Source organism: Balaenoptera borealis, assembly GCF_965194805.1.
Source record: "Balaenoptera borealis genome assembly, chromosome: 4".
Classification (NCBI taxonomy): domain Eukaryota; kingdom Metazoa; phylum Chordata; class Mammalia; order Artiodactyla; family Balaenopteridae; genus Balaenoptera; species Balaenoptera borealis.
This window is the reverse complement of record NC_138861.1, coordinates 103,264,120-103,277,513: the sequence shown is the minus strand read 5'-3', so window position 1 is coordinate 103,277,513 and position 13,394 is coordinate 103,264,120. Positions and strand designations below refer to the sequence as shown.

Genomic DNA, 13,394 nt, shown 5'->3' with positions numbered 1-13,394 from the left:
TTCCTTACTAGCATGAAAGTGAAATTACTAAGGTTATATTTTTAATGAAGAGGTTCACTTTAATGTTCTGTACCTTTGAACTGTATGCATTTGATTTAATAAGCATACCTATAAATCCTATAAATCTTATTTTGATGATGACTCTGACGGCTATGGGGAAGATTAATTGAATGGAAGATGTGGAGAGAGCAGATAGGAGGCAAGTTAGTGATGCAGGAGAGAGACGATTGCATCTCGGCCTGGAAGTATGGCTCTTGGAGTGAAGAAAAGTAGATAATTTTAGAATCTTTAGAAGAGACAATTTGTAAAACTTGGCAGTTGATGGGTAGGAAAAGAGATGAGTGTACTATGGTTCCCGTATTTCTGGTTTGAGTGTATGAGGTGTGGAATATAGGACGAGGTACAGGTTTGGATATGGGGAAGTTTATAAGTTTAGCATTAAAGTTGTATTTTTTTCTTTTCGAATTAGGTCTGGACTACTGTGGAGCAAATGCAATGTTGAGATGAGTATATGGTCTGGAGTGCAGAGGAAAGCTCTCAATTGCAATATAAATCTACAAGTCATAGACATAGAGATGGAAATTGAAGATATGGAAGTAAATCATGTTATAATGGAGGAAAGAATATAGAATAACAAAGAGGAGCACCTGGGAGCAACTAGAGCCTGAAAAAAAGCCAGCATTTAATGATCAGTTAAAGAAGGAGGAACTACTTAAGAAAGGAAGCCAGAGAAAAAAATGGGAATGTGGTACCTTAGATATCTAGGAAAGAGAGTTTTGAAAAAGGAGGGAATGGGCCCACAGGGTAGAATAATGTTAGGTTAAATAAAATGAGAGCTAAGAGTGTTTCATTAGGTTTAGTAAAGTGGATATTGAGGCCAAAACAACTGTAGCGAGAACACATTAGGTACAGTAGTGAGAGCGGAAGAAATATTAGAATAAGCAGGAAGTGAGGACATAAAGGGTAAATGTCTTGTTGGATATTTGACTTTGGAAAAAAAGAGCAAATGCGATTGTCCAGAAGAGGAAATGGAATTGAGAGAGCATTTATTTGTTTTTGTTTTTGTTGTAAGAAGGGAAGTAAGATTTGCCCACTTAGGGCAGGAGTCAGTATGGAGAGAATGACTAAAGATAGGGAAGAAAGTTTGTAATAGACATCTCCAGGGTCCTGGGAAGGTAAGAGGGATGCAGAACACAGAAGGAAAGGAAAAGGTGCCATGCAGAAGCAGGTTGGTTCATAGATTCAGATGTTGGACATCAAGGGAGTTTCTGTTTAACACCTCTCCATTTCCTTGGTGAATAGAAGGCAGTAGTGTCCATAAAATGTGAGGAAGGCCAGTAGAGTGGGGACCAGGGGTTGGAGAACAGTTGAGATTTTCAGAACAGGAGAACGAGAGAATGAGAGCTGACCAAACACGTGGATTGCCATGTGCTGGTAAATTCTTCTCAAAGGTGGTGACCATATATTTTATAGGGATGTTAGCCAACTCTGAGATTGTTCCATGAGCACTCAGCAACTAAGATGCATGTACAGAGAAGATGGGCAGTTGGATTCATTCAGGGTTGGGTATTTTAGGGCAGGTGCAATAAAAGCCCCAAAACACAAGTGAGCTTAGGTTATTGGTGAGGATATGGCTGCAAAGATGAACCACTGAATCCAAGCTGGATGGGCTTCATCTTTGTCATCATTATCTTCATCCATTATCATCTTCTGAATAAGGATGGAATTGAAGTCAGAAATGCCTGAAAAAAAGGAAGAAAGTAGACAGAGTGGTTGGTAAAGGATGAAGGATTCTCCCATCTCATCATGCCTCTATCACCACAAAGACACTGTGTTGAAAGAACATTGTCTCTCCATCCAGTTCTTGGGAAGAACTCTCATTAATTGTGTTGGTCAGAGCTAGACATTTGTTGGAACAAGTTTTTCTGGCAAGCCAGAACTTTGTACCTCAAAAGCCAGAGCCAATCTGGCTGATTCCTTTGTGACCACCTGCTTTCTGGCTTTCTCCTCCATTTGCTTGCCCTCCTGTTGGGTGAACGCTCTCACACATCATGTTTCTGGGGGAGGGGCAGAGCTGAAAGGGAATGCACGTCAGCTCGGAAGACCTTCTCTCTGCCTGCTGACTCTAACCCATTCCATCCAGCAGACCTGCGCCCTCATCCATGCGGCTGGAGGTGTGGGTTCCCTTCACAGCCAGTTCTGTGATATCTCTGCAGGCGTACCTGGGGGCGCTGTTCCAAGATCTAGATTAGAGTGGAAGGTAAAAGATCCCTTTTAGCCTCAAGCCTAAACTTTGTTCTCCCATCTGATACAATGGAGAGGTTCTGAATGGAGTTTTGTTGTCTGCATTTGATCTCTAACTGTGGGTCTTTGACCAGGTTATTTAAGCTCCCGATTTTTCATCTAAAAGTGGAACACTAATAATACCCATCTCACAGGTTGGTAATGAAGACCGAACAAGGTAATGCATGTAAAACACTTATCCAATGCCTAAAGTATCATATTTAATAAATATTAGTTTTTAAAAATGAATTATTATTTTACCAGTGGGCTCTTAATGTTATTTTAGAAGGTGCTTAGTTGTTTTTTTTGTTGTTTTTTTGTTTTTTTTTGATTAAAACAACCCAAGTTTATTATCTTTCAGTGTTGAAGGTCAGGGGTCTGGTATGGTTCTCAATGGACTGAGATCAAGTTGTTGGCAGGGCTATGTTCCTTTTGGAGGCTCTTGGGGAGAATCCATTCCCATGCCTTTTCCGGTTTCTAGAAGCCACCTGTGTTCCTTGGCTTGTGGCCCCTTTCTGGCTTCAAAGCCAGAAAGGTAGCATCTTCCAGTCTCTCTCTGACTCTGACTCTCCTGCTTTCTTCTTGTGATTACATTGGGCCCACCAGGATAATCTCCCCATCTCAAGATTCTTAATTTAATTCTTTTGCGAAGCCCATTTTGCCACTTAAGGTGACATTCTATAGAATGTGGACATCTTTGGAGGGCCAATATTCTGCCTACCACTGGAGGCTACTGCAAAAATCCAGGCAAGAGATGATGGTGAACTGAGTCAGAGTGACAGCAGTGAAGATGGTGAGAAGTGGTGGGGTTCTGGATATATTTTGAGGGTAGAGCCAACAGGATATTCTGAGATTGGACGTGGATCTTTCTTTTCCAGTGGAGGGGGACTTCCAGTCTACCTCTGTGTTGGGCCTGGACCTGGGTGAGGGTGTGGGTTTCTCTGGCATAAGGACCAAGGAGTCGCAAGTCCATTACTGGAACCTATGTGGCCCCCTAGGGCCTGGTGCCTGTTGCATGGCCTGCACGTGCTCAGTTGAATGGGTATGAAGTCGGTCTTATAACCCGCCATTAGCTCAAGTGCAGGGGCCCTCCAGGGCACAGTCTCTCCCCACTCCCCACTGTACAGGTTCTGCTGGGCCTGACCTACCCCAATTGCTAACTTTGGCCTGTTCCCCGGGAAGGTCACACTTGCTCCCAGGTCCGTCACATGTCCTTTATTTATGTGTTTGTTTATGTGTGAAACCGAGTCCCCCTAAAACCGAGTTCCCTTACTGAGTTTATGATTAATCTCTCTATCCAAAACTTTATTCCCTTACTTGTCTCCTGTGACCTCAATCCCTTTCTTGTCCCCTCTGGCCTCAATCCTATGCTAACTGAACACTTACCAACCAGAGTCGGCTATTGTTGATAACATCATCAATGTATTAAAATTGCTACATCATCATTACATTGTACTACATCATCATTAACTAACAAGCTCAGGTTGTTTCTCCAGGGCAAGATGAGCCCACAGATCCCCAAGCCATGGACTACCTGGACAGAGAATTATAAAAAGGAGACATCCTGATTCCTGAAACCATGATTAAGAAATGTCACAAGAAAATGATTAATCCTAGTTCCTTTGTTCTTCCCCCTTAAAACATTCCTAACTCAAAGACCAAGATGAAGTGGATCTGAGACTTGTCTCCCACTCCTTAGCTTGATGCCCTGCAAATAAATCCTTACTTTGCCGCAAATGCCCGCTGTCAGAGTTCGGCTTTCTGCACCACGGGCACATGAGCTCTTGCTCGGTTATATGTGTATCTCTCTGTCCAGAATGTGCTTAGATTTATTTTTAACTTAAAAAAAAATTTATTTTATAATGTTTTACTCTTTTGTCATTTGATTGGTGATCTTAGAGTATGTACCTCATTTTTACTCTGGAGGGAAAGAGGGAGAAGTGGGAAGCTGGGGAACGCTGAGTCCTGAACGACAGAGAAACAACAGAGCTCCTGGAGGTAACTTGAGAGGATAAAAGGGAGAAACAGGAAGATGGGCCTTGAAGGACGGGTACCATAAATAAATAAAATGCTTAGACTTACATGGCTGGGAAGATGTGGAACCTAAAATTCAAATCAGAGACTCATAAGGCTCCCAAGGCTTAAATCTGCCCCCAACACTATTACCAAGTTGTTTGCACTACACCTAAGAAAACTGAGTAACAGTTATTGCTTAAGTCAGAAGTGAAAACTAGAGTTAAATTATCTGTGTAAAACTTGAATTATTTGTTGTATATGTAATGTATCACAATATAACTAGCTATATTTATTAGTTGGAATAAGAGCAAAGATATGAAAACAATACTAATTCTGTTTCTCATTTAAAAACTCGTACTGAAATATTTCATATTTAGTCATTGGTTTTTATTGTTGTTATATAGTACGTTTTTAGTTATCGGTATTCAGTTTATACACTGAGTATGTACTACATATCTAATAAAGAAATAAAAGTAAGTTAGCATTATTGTTATACTGAGGAAAAAACTGTTTACAGTTAATAATGTGGTGTTTAGTTTTAGCAAATTCATTGCCTACCTGATTACTTTCACCTCATACTTCCATACTTTCTACCCTACACATTTCATCTTGAGCATCCATTCAGCACATGCTGGTTTATCCATTACTGGGTTAATATACCTCAAGTGCAAGTAGGATTCTGGAACTGAGAGGTTGAAGGTTTACTCAACCGATCGTCAATAAATACCATTTCTCATCACAGTTCCTCAGTTCTTTTAGGTAAAATAAGGACAGTAGCACTGATCCATTTTCACAGTCTTGATAAAAAAAAATTAAACGCCTACATGAAAAGATGTTAGTATGTTTTTTAAATAAAGATTTAAATGTGGAAAAATTGTAAGAGAACATAAAGTTAAAACCTGGTGAAGGATTTGACTTAGAGATACTTTTTTTTAGTTTTAAAACAACAAAATACTGAGATACTGAAAAAGGTAATACAAGTAGAACTACTCTGTAAGCTCTAGTCTATAAATGTAAGATGATATTGATATTACAAAAATATTCATTCATATAAAATTCCCAAATTTCTTAAGAGATGTATCTACGTTATTTTAATTATAATAATGTATTTAATAATTGCTCACACTAAATTCCATTTAATTCTAAAATATGTTGTTTTGTACACATATACATTTTTTAAATAGTTGAACTTGTTAAATTGAAGGCTAGCTATATTTTATCTTTGGGAGTTAAACAATATACATCTGGAAAACTGGGGAAACCACAGTAATTTAAAATATTGCTATTCTGTGCCATTTTTGCTTAAGTTGACTCAGGAAATACAAGTAAGTGCCACTTAATGAAAAATATGTATAAATGATTAAGTATATTAATGTAGATATAATGCTCCTATTTTGACTTAACATGAATCTTTGCTTTGTATCATATATTAAAATACCATTGGCAAACCACTCAACAATTTCCAGGAGTTTCCACTGGAGACAGTGTTCCAAGAGGCCATTGAGCTTTGCGGTTTTGAACCTTTGCTGTTGGGGCATTGGTTTCTGGATCGCTCCTCTGTCTACATGATGAGCTAATTGGCCTAGCAGGACTCCCTTTAGAATAGCGGCTTCTGCTTAGTTAATCAGGAGTACAATTTGTTGTTTCATTTCCTCTTCTAGTCCCATTGGGGAAATTGAATTGTAAAAAGACTGCCTACTGGGAACATTCAGTACTCGTGACTGAATAAGTAACTTTATTTATCTATTTATTTCTTTGGTACTGTCTTAATTAGCAAAGAAAGAAGGACTTTATTAGGTAAGAGAGTGCTGTGGTTTTGATACAGATAGGTGCTGTTAGCAAAGCATTTGATTCACAGAGCCTTCTCAAAGTCAGGGTATTTTGCAGGTACAAAGCTTATATGAAATTTTAATTTGCAGTGCTAGAGCTGTTTGCCATTTTGGTAAGTGTTAGTCATCCAATGCAGAAGTTGAAGACAAGTCAATGATGTTGTTTTAAAAAAAAAAGAAACCACAGTTGTGAAGTTTAGAAGATTTATTCTTTGGACCACACAAACTTTAATTTTTCTCCAATAAAGATTGTTTGTCCATAACAGTGTCCAAATGTGGGCTTGAACAGTGTATCCTTAAGTTTTAAAAGCTTCACAATTTGTCAGTTGCACCATTATTTATTGCTGTATCCACTCTTAGGCAAAAACAGAGTTTATGAGACCTAAACATCATGATGAACAACGTCGGATAATATATTTTACATCTTTTTCTTTTAGAATTGAGGACTAGTTTCTACTGTACCTTATCAAACTCTTAAGTGTAATAAGGAAATTTCCTAAGATATGATTTAAATATCTTCTAAATTAAAACCTCAGATGTTTTCTAGAACACCAGTTTAATAACTGCTTATCCTGAGAGTAGAGGCAGAATAGTGTAATGATTGGAGAGACTCTGGCTCTAGAACTAGGCAGCCTTGATCCCGGTCACTGCTCTGTCGCTGACTAGCTTTGTGACCCTGGGCAAACAACTGAATTCTCTGAATCGCTTAAGGTTAACTTAATAGGGAGAGTGAGAGTTAATACAAGGCAAGCTCTTCGAAGAGCTCTTGGCAGAGTGCCTACCACATAAGAATTGCTCAGTGGGTGTTAGCAGTTACTTTATATATTTCTTGATAATCTAGCACAAACCTGGTGCCAGTCATGTGCGCAATAAAGAATTCATAAATGCATTATTTAATGAGTGAATGGACAAGAGGAAGTGTTGTCCATAAAACTTAGAATCATTATAAATCCGTCTCTGCCCTATACTTTTAAACAAAACAGCACATTTCTCTGTAGTTATAAAATTACAGCCAAATGTGGGAAAGGTTCAGAAGAACTTAAAATCTATATTTAGATAATAGATCCTTATTATCCCCAAGCCATTACTATAGTCTCTCAAAATTTTGAACATTAATTTGTAACATTCTATGAGTCTGGATGACTAGAGATAGAATTTAAAAATTCATCTTAATAAAATACCGTGAAAAACTTGCAAAGATTTTTCAAAAATATGCCTTATAACCCTTATAAAGAAGAGCTTGTTTGTATACGGTTCCCTGATGTCTGAATTGAACAGGTAAGGGGAGGGGACTGGGGGAGTCACTTCATGGACTGAGTTCCTCATGTTCTTTGCCAGATATGATGAATATTCAAAAACAAAACAAAAATAACTAAGTCATTGTTCCTACTCCTAAGGAAGGTGTAATCAATCTACTTGTCTAGATAGTTGTAACACATGATAAATCGAATTATATATGTTTGTATATATACTATTATCTTATATACGTATGATATATGTAATAGGTAGTATATATATATTATACACACACATACATATATATGTGTAAATTCAAGTACTTAGTAATAAAGTAATTATTACTAATAAAGCAATACAGTAATTATTACTTTATTACTAATAAAGTAATACAGTATCATTGCTCTATTACTAATAAAGTAATAAAGTATCATTACTCCAAGTCTGTGTCCTAGGAGTTTGAGAAAGTAAGGAAATTTCCTTCTACTACTAAGAATGTTCTGCTTCCCTTTGAAACAGATTTATGTGGAACTGCTGAAGTAAGGGAATCATCTTAATCATTTTTTAGAACTCTCAGAAAGTTCTGAAGTCTAGGAAAAAGGTGAAAATATAAAACTTTCATTATGGGAGTTAGTTATTTTGTACTGTACTAAGAAATATGAGTATGATAGAGACATCATTGTTAATGATATGTGTACTTTTATTTTGCAATCACAGTAATTTATGGTAGTGTTGGAGGGTTTTTTTCCCCCATGATTGTTCCCATGTGTGGGAATGCAAAGGAGCATGCCTGGCATATTATTTTCATCATACTTGTCTATCTGTCTGTTCGGGCTTTCTTCACTCTTTTTTAATTAATCTGTGATTATCAACAAGAAAACACTGAGACTACTGTTATTAAATTCAGCACAAATGGAAGATGGTATTGATGTACTAAGTAGTACGTGGTGGCCATAATCAAACTTTCCATGTGATTTCCATTTGGAAAACAACAATATAGCAAGTTAATTCCTGCCTTTAGTTAATTCTTAAAAATCGGTCTCCATTTGGGCTCTCTGTTATAAAGGAATATGTTATTGTTTACTCTGTCCAGTGTATGAATAGTAAAATAATTCAGAAAGTATGTTTTCATATGATAGAAGTGTGATTATCTTGGCAAATATTACAACAACAATAATGTTCACAGATACTTAATTTGCTGTTCTCGGTGCTCTTGCAGCTAGTTGGGCCATGTGACTAGATCTGGACAATAGCATGTGATGTGTGTCACTTCTGGATTGACTCAGCCCTTGTGTGATAGTGTAGTCTTTCTTCACTTGCCATAAGGAAATGATAGTCTTTTCAATACATAGTCCTAGGTTAACTAGATTTACAAAGAAAAACAACTGTATCTTATCTCAGATATACACAAACATTAATTTCAGGTAGATTGAAGGTTGAAATAGGAAATGCCCAACAATAATATTTCTTGAAAATGTCATAGAATATTCTCAAAATCTTTGGTTAGGCACATTTTTAAAAAATGAGACACATAAAGCACAAACCTTAAATGAAAAGAATGAGAATGTGAACTCTATTAAAATTTTAAAAACTTTTATCAGAGACACCACTTCATAAATACGAATAGAGGAGTATTTGTAATATATGTAAATGTAACCACAAAAGAATTATTATACAAATTATAATTATATTTTAAACTTCTATAAATCAATAAGAAAGAGCAATAACCCAAGAAAACAAAAGAAAGAGAGTCAGACAAATATCATATTATTATCGCTTATATGCGGAATCTAAAAAAAAGTGATGCAAGTGAACTTACTTACAAAACAGAAACAGACTCACAGACTTAGAGAATGACTTTATGGTTACCAGGGGGGAAGGGTGGAGGGAGGGATAGATTGGGAGGCTAGGATTGACATGTACACACTGCTATATTTAAAATAGATAACCAACAAGGACCTACTGTATAGCACAGGGAACTCTGCTCAAAATTCTTTAATAACCTAAATGGTAAAAAGAATAGATACATGTATATGTATAACTGAATCACTTTGCTGTACACCTGAAACTAACATAACATTGTTAATCAACTATACTTCAATAGAAAATAAAACTTTAAAAAAACAAAGGGGGACAAAAGTCTTGGACAGGCGCTTCAAAATGGGAATATGCAAATGGACAATAAATACATTAAAAGATGTTCAACATCATTATTTATTAGGACAATGCTAATTAAAGCCACAGTAAGATACCATTACTTACCCATTAATACAGCCATTAGAAACAAAAAACAAAAAACTGCTAACACGGAGTGCTGACAAGGACTGTAGACCTACTGAAACTCTCAAAAATTGCCATTTGGGGTGTAAATTGGCATAACCTGTTTAGAAAACTGTTTTGTAATATCCGCTAAAACTGAACTTACTCGTTCCTTATGGTCCAACAATTACTTACTCATTCCTTATGGTCTAACAATTCCACTTCTAGGTAGATGCTCAACAGAAATATGTAGATTTGTATTTTAAAAGATGTGTTCCAGAATATTCATAACAGCAGTATTATTAAAACCTCCAGTGGAAACAATCTAAATTTTCATCAACAATGGGACATAAAAAATAAATTGGAGAATATTCAAACTTTGGGTATGAGTACAGTATGCGATGAAAATAAACTATGGCTACACACAGCAACACAGACTCTTACAAACATAATGCTGAGAAAAAAATGCCAGGTGAATAAGGTACAGACTGCATGATTTCTTGTCCATAAATCTTATTTATATAAAGTCTAAAAATAGACAAAACTAATCTGCTATAGTATGAATCAAAATTGTGCTTTCCTTTAGGGAACTAAATGAGAAGAGTCATGGGGAAGGGATTTACTGGTAGTGTTTTGTTTCCTTGCTGTTCTTACATGGGTGTGTTTATTTTGTTAAACTTCATCCAGCTGTGTTCTTAGGACTTGTGAACTTTTAGTTATATATGTTATATTGCTAAAAAATTCAGCACTGAATCTGTAAGCAACTTATTACAAAAAGGCTACATTGATAATTACACTAGAAGCATCTCCTCTCCTCTCAAATCAGCCAAATCTTATTACTTTTAAAGTCAGACTTTTGTGCGGTCTAACTTTGGTTCACATGTGCACTGCTCATATTCCCAGGATGCCGCTGTCTCTAAACATACAGGATTACTGCCCTGAGATTTTCAAAGGGATGCAACGTATTACAAAAATGTTAGCAGCTTGTTTTGTGATGAGAAAGGATTTTTAAGCACAGACTGTTAGACTGTCTTCCAGATACTGAAATTTAATTCCCCAGTGCCTGCTCTTCCCCTTTAATAGTTGTTTTAGGTTGGAGTTTTGTCTTTAGGGAAAACAAATGAAGGGACCGGTATGGAAGAAAATCAATGGACATACATACTTACATATGGTAACAAAATCACCAGTAGTGTAATCTGGGTCAAAATATGTTTTTCAAGCTGTGAAGAACAAAACTGGACTAAAAACTATCTAGAAATGTCTGCCTCTTGTTATTTCTTTTTGGTTTTAACCAAATAATGTCTACCCTTTCACTGGCCCTGCCATCCCCTCAACTATTCTAATTCAGCATTCCTGGTTGGCAAGCAGTAGTGGAGAACTTGACTTCAGAATCTCAACAGCTTAGTCCCAAACAAGCCAGCAAAACATTAGGACTCTCAGCTGGCAGGAGCATGAAAGTATCTTCAGAAGGCCAAGTGATGTCATGTGAAATTTCTGTTTGTCCACCTTATTTGAGCAAAGCTCAGTGGGCATGATTTCAGCAGAATATGAGGTGCCCCTTATTCTCAAGCTTTTGACTGAGTTCTGTATATGGACATAGCTGGGAAAAACTAAATATTTCTTTGCAAAGTTCAAGCTTCTACATATCCAATGAAAAATTAGCATAGTGGAGAAGAGCCAAACACCAAAGATTGTATCTACTGCACTGTGAAAGGCCTGTTCTGTGGTCAGAAGCAAAAGCAAAACAAAGCACTTTGATTGGCAGTGCTTATGATGGACAAGTCTTTTCAGACAGATGCTGAGATGGGGCTACAGATAAAGAAAAGCAGAGGAAATCTGAGAATGGTGGTGATCAGCAATTGTTCCTTATCTCCACCTGCATCAAAACAGTCTGTGATGTTAGCATTTTTTTAAAACTCATTTGTTCAACAAAGGCTTGTTAAACAGCTTTTCAATCTCAGTGATTAGCTTGGGATGCAGTATTCATATGACATGGCACCTAGCTCAAGGGGCTGACAGACAAATTATAGGAGAAATAAGTTGGATAGAAACAAGTTATTACACTATAATGTAATAAAAAGAAATATACAAAAATAGAGTCAATCCACCAGGGGAATGTAATCCCCAACTCCAAGCTCATGCATGACAGAAACCCTTTTCAGGCCTCAATTTTGTATTACTTCCTCTGTTTGAACTTCAGGACTTTTACACATCCAGTTTTTTATTCTAGGGCAGAATGTGTGAGACCAGCTCCCTTCTCTACTATTTATGCTCAGATCGTAGCTTAAGCATCGCTTTGCCTTAAAGCTGACCCTGATTCCCTTTTCCCCTACAGGGTAAAATTTCAGTTTGCTGACCCTGCTCTGTGCTCAGCCAACCTCCCTTTTGTTCATGATATTGCACTTGACTTTTACCATCTTTCTAGTCCTACCAGATTATAAATTCCTTTAGGAGCAAGGCCATTCCTATTTCATTCAGTGTGGAAACCCAGCTTCTGACTCTGGAACTTAATTTATACTCATTGAATCAATAGTAAGTGAGCCTCAGTCTGAGAAGCCTAGGGGACACCATGACACGGTCTACCTGGTAGAACCACAGACACATCGGAAAAAAACAGAGCTTGTATCGCTGTAGCTCATGGCATTGTTCTAAGTGACAGTTTTCTTATACAGCTTTTTTGTGTCCTACACAATACCTAATGGAGAAAGAATATTATCCACTTGTAAACTTTGAGCTCCTGGGGTTTCTTAAACTTGGTCTGTGTCGCATTGGAAAAATCAGATAAAATGTGTTGACCCTCTTCCATTCCCACCTTTCAAACGCACCTGTGCTCATACATGTTTGTATATAATTACTAGGATCCCAAGGATCTGTCGAAGCCCATTGAGACCTCAGCTTATAACCTGATGTTTTGGAGCATCGTCTTTCTCATTTCTGTATGCCCAAGTACAGCTTGTGGAGTCAGTGGACTCAGCTTCCCTACACTCTTCATTCATTAGCAACATTAGCAGGCAGCACTTATTATGCACCCGACATATTGTGAGATATGCACCCACTTGTGAGATAGGTCAGCTTATCTTCTTCAGTATGTAGATGAGGACCCTGCATTGGAGAGGTTACATAACTTGGCTAAAGCTTCACAACTTGTAAGGGGTGGAGTTGGAATTCAAAGCCAGGCAGTCTGGCTCCTGGGTGCTGCTCATCTCCAACGTTCCATACTGATTCTCTAGAATCTTGGTGCATTGCATCCTCTCAGCGTCTTACCAGGAGGTAAGAATGCTTATACCCATTTTATAGTCCAAGAAACTTAAGTGCAGCACGGTAGAATAAATTATTTTAGGTCATTTACCTATTAGTTTGTGGTAGGTCTTGCATATGAACCCAGATGGATCTTACTCCAAAAACCATGGCCTTTACACGACACCTGACTTGAAAGCATCTGGCACATGGTAGGTCTTTTCAGGGGAAAGGACAAAGATGGGAAAATGCCAGTGTAGGGTTGTTTGAGCCACTGTGTTTTAAGCTGTTTGGTTTTGGTATATTGTGTTGAGACAAAGAATTAGAAAGTTCTCTAATATGTGGACTTGTAAATTTGTGCAAGAAAGTTGGGAAGGGAGGGCAGAGCCAAAGAGGAGAGCATGAGAGGGCAGAGCTACCCTACTTCAAAATGAGAGTTATGAAAAGCCATCATTAATGATCTCTCATTTTATATTATTTTGGATGTGAGCTTGGGAAGATAATATTTTCAGAGTTATTTTGACTCAGGTTCAA

The 13,394-nt window shown here is 37.4% G+C and overlaps 1 protein-coding gene across 2 annotated transcripts in view; it reads left to right on the top strand.

The window, feature by feature from the left end:
* The window catches only part of SLIT2 (slit guidance ligand 2), a 380,046-nt gene that overhangs the window by 163,518 nt on the left and 203,134 nt on the right, over nt 1-13,394 (top strand). The window lies entirely within an intron of this gene.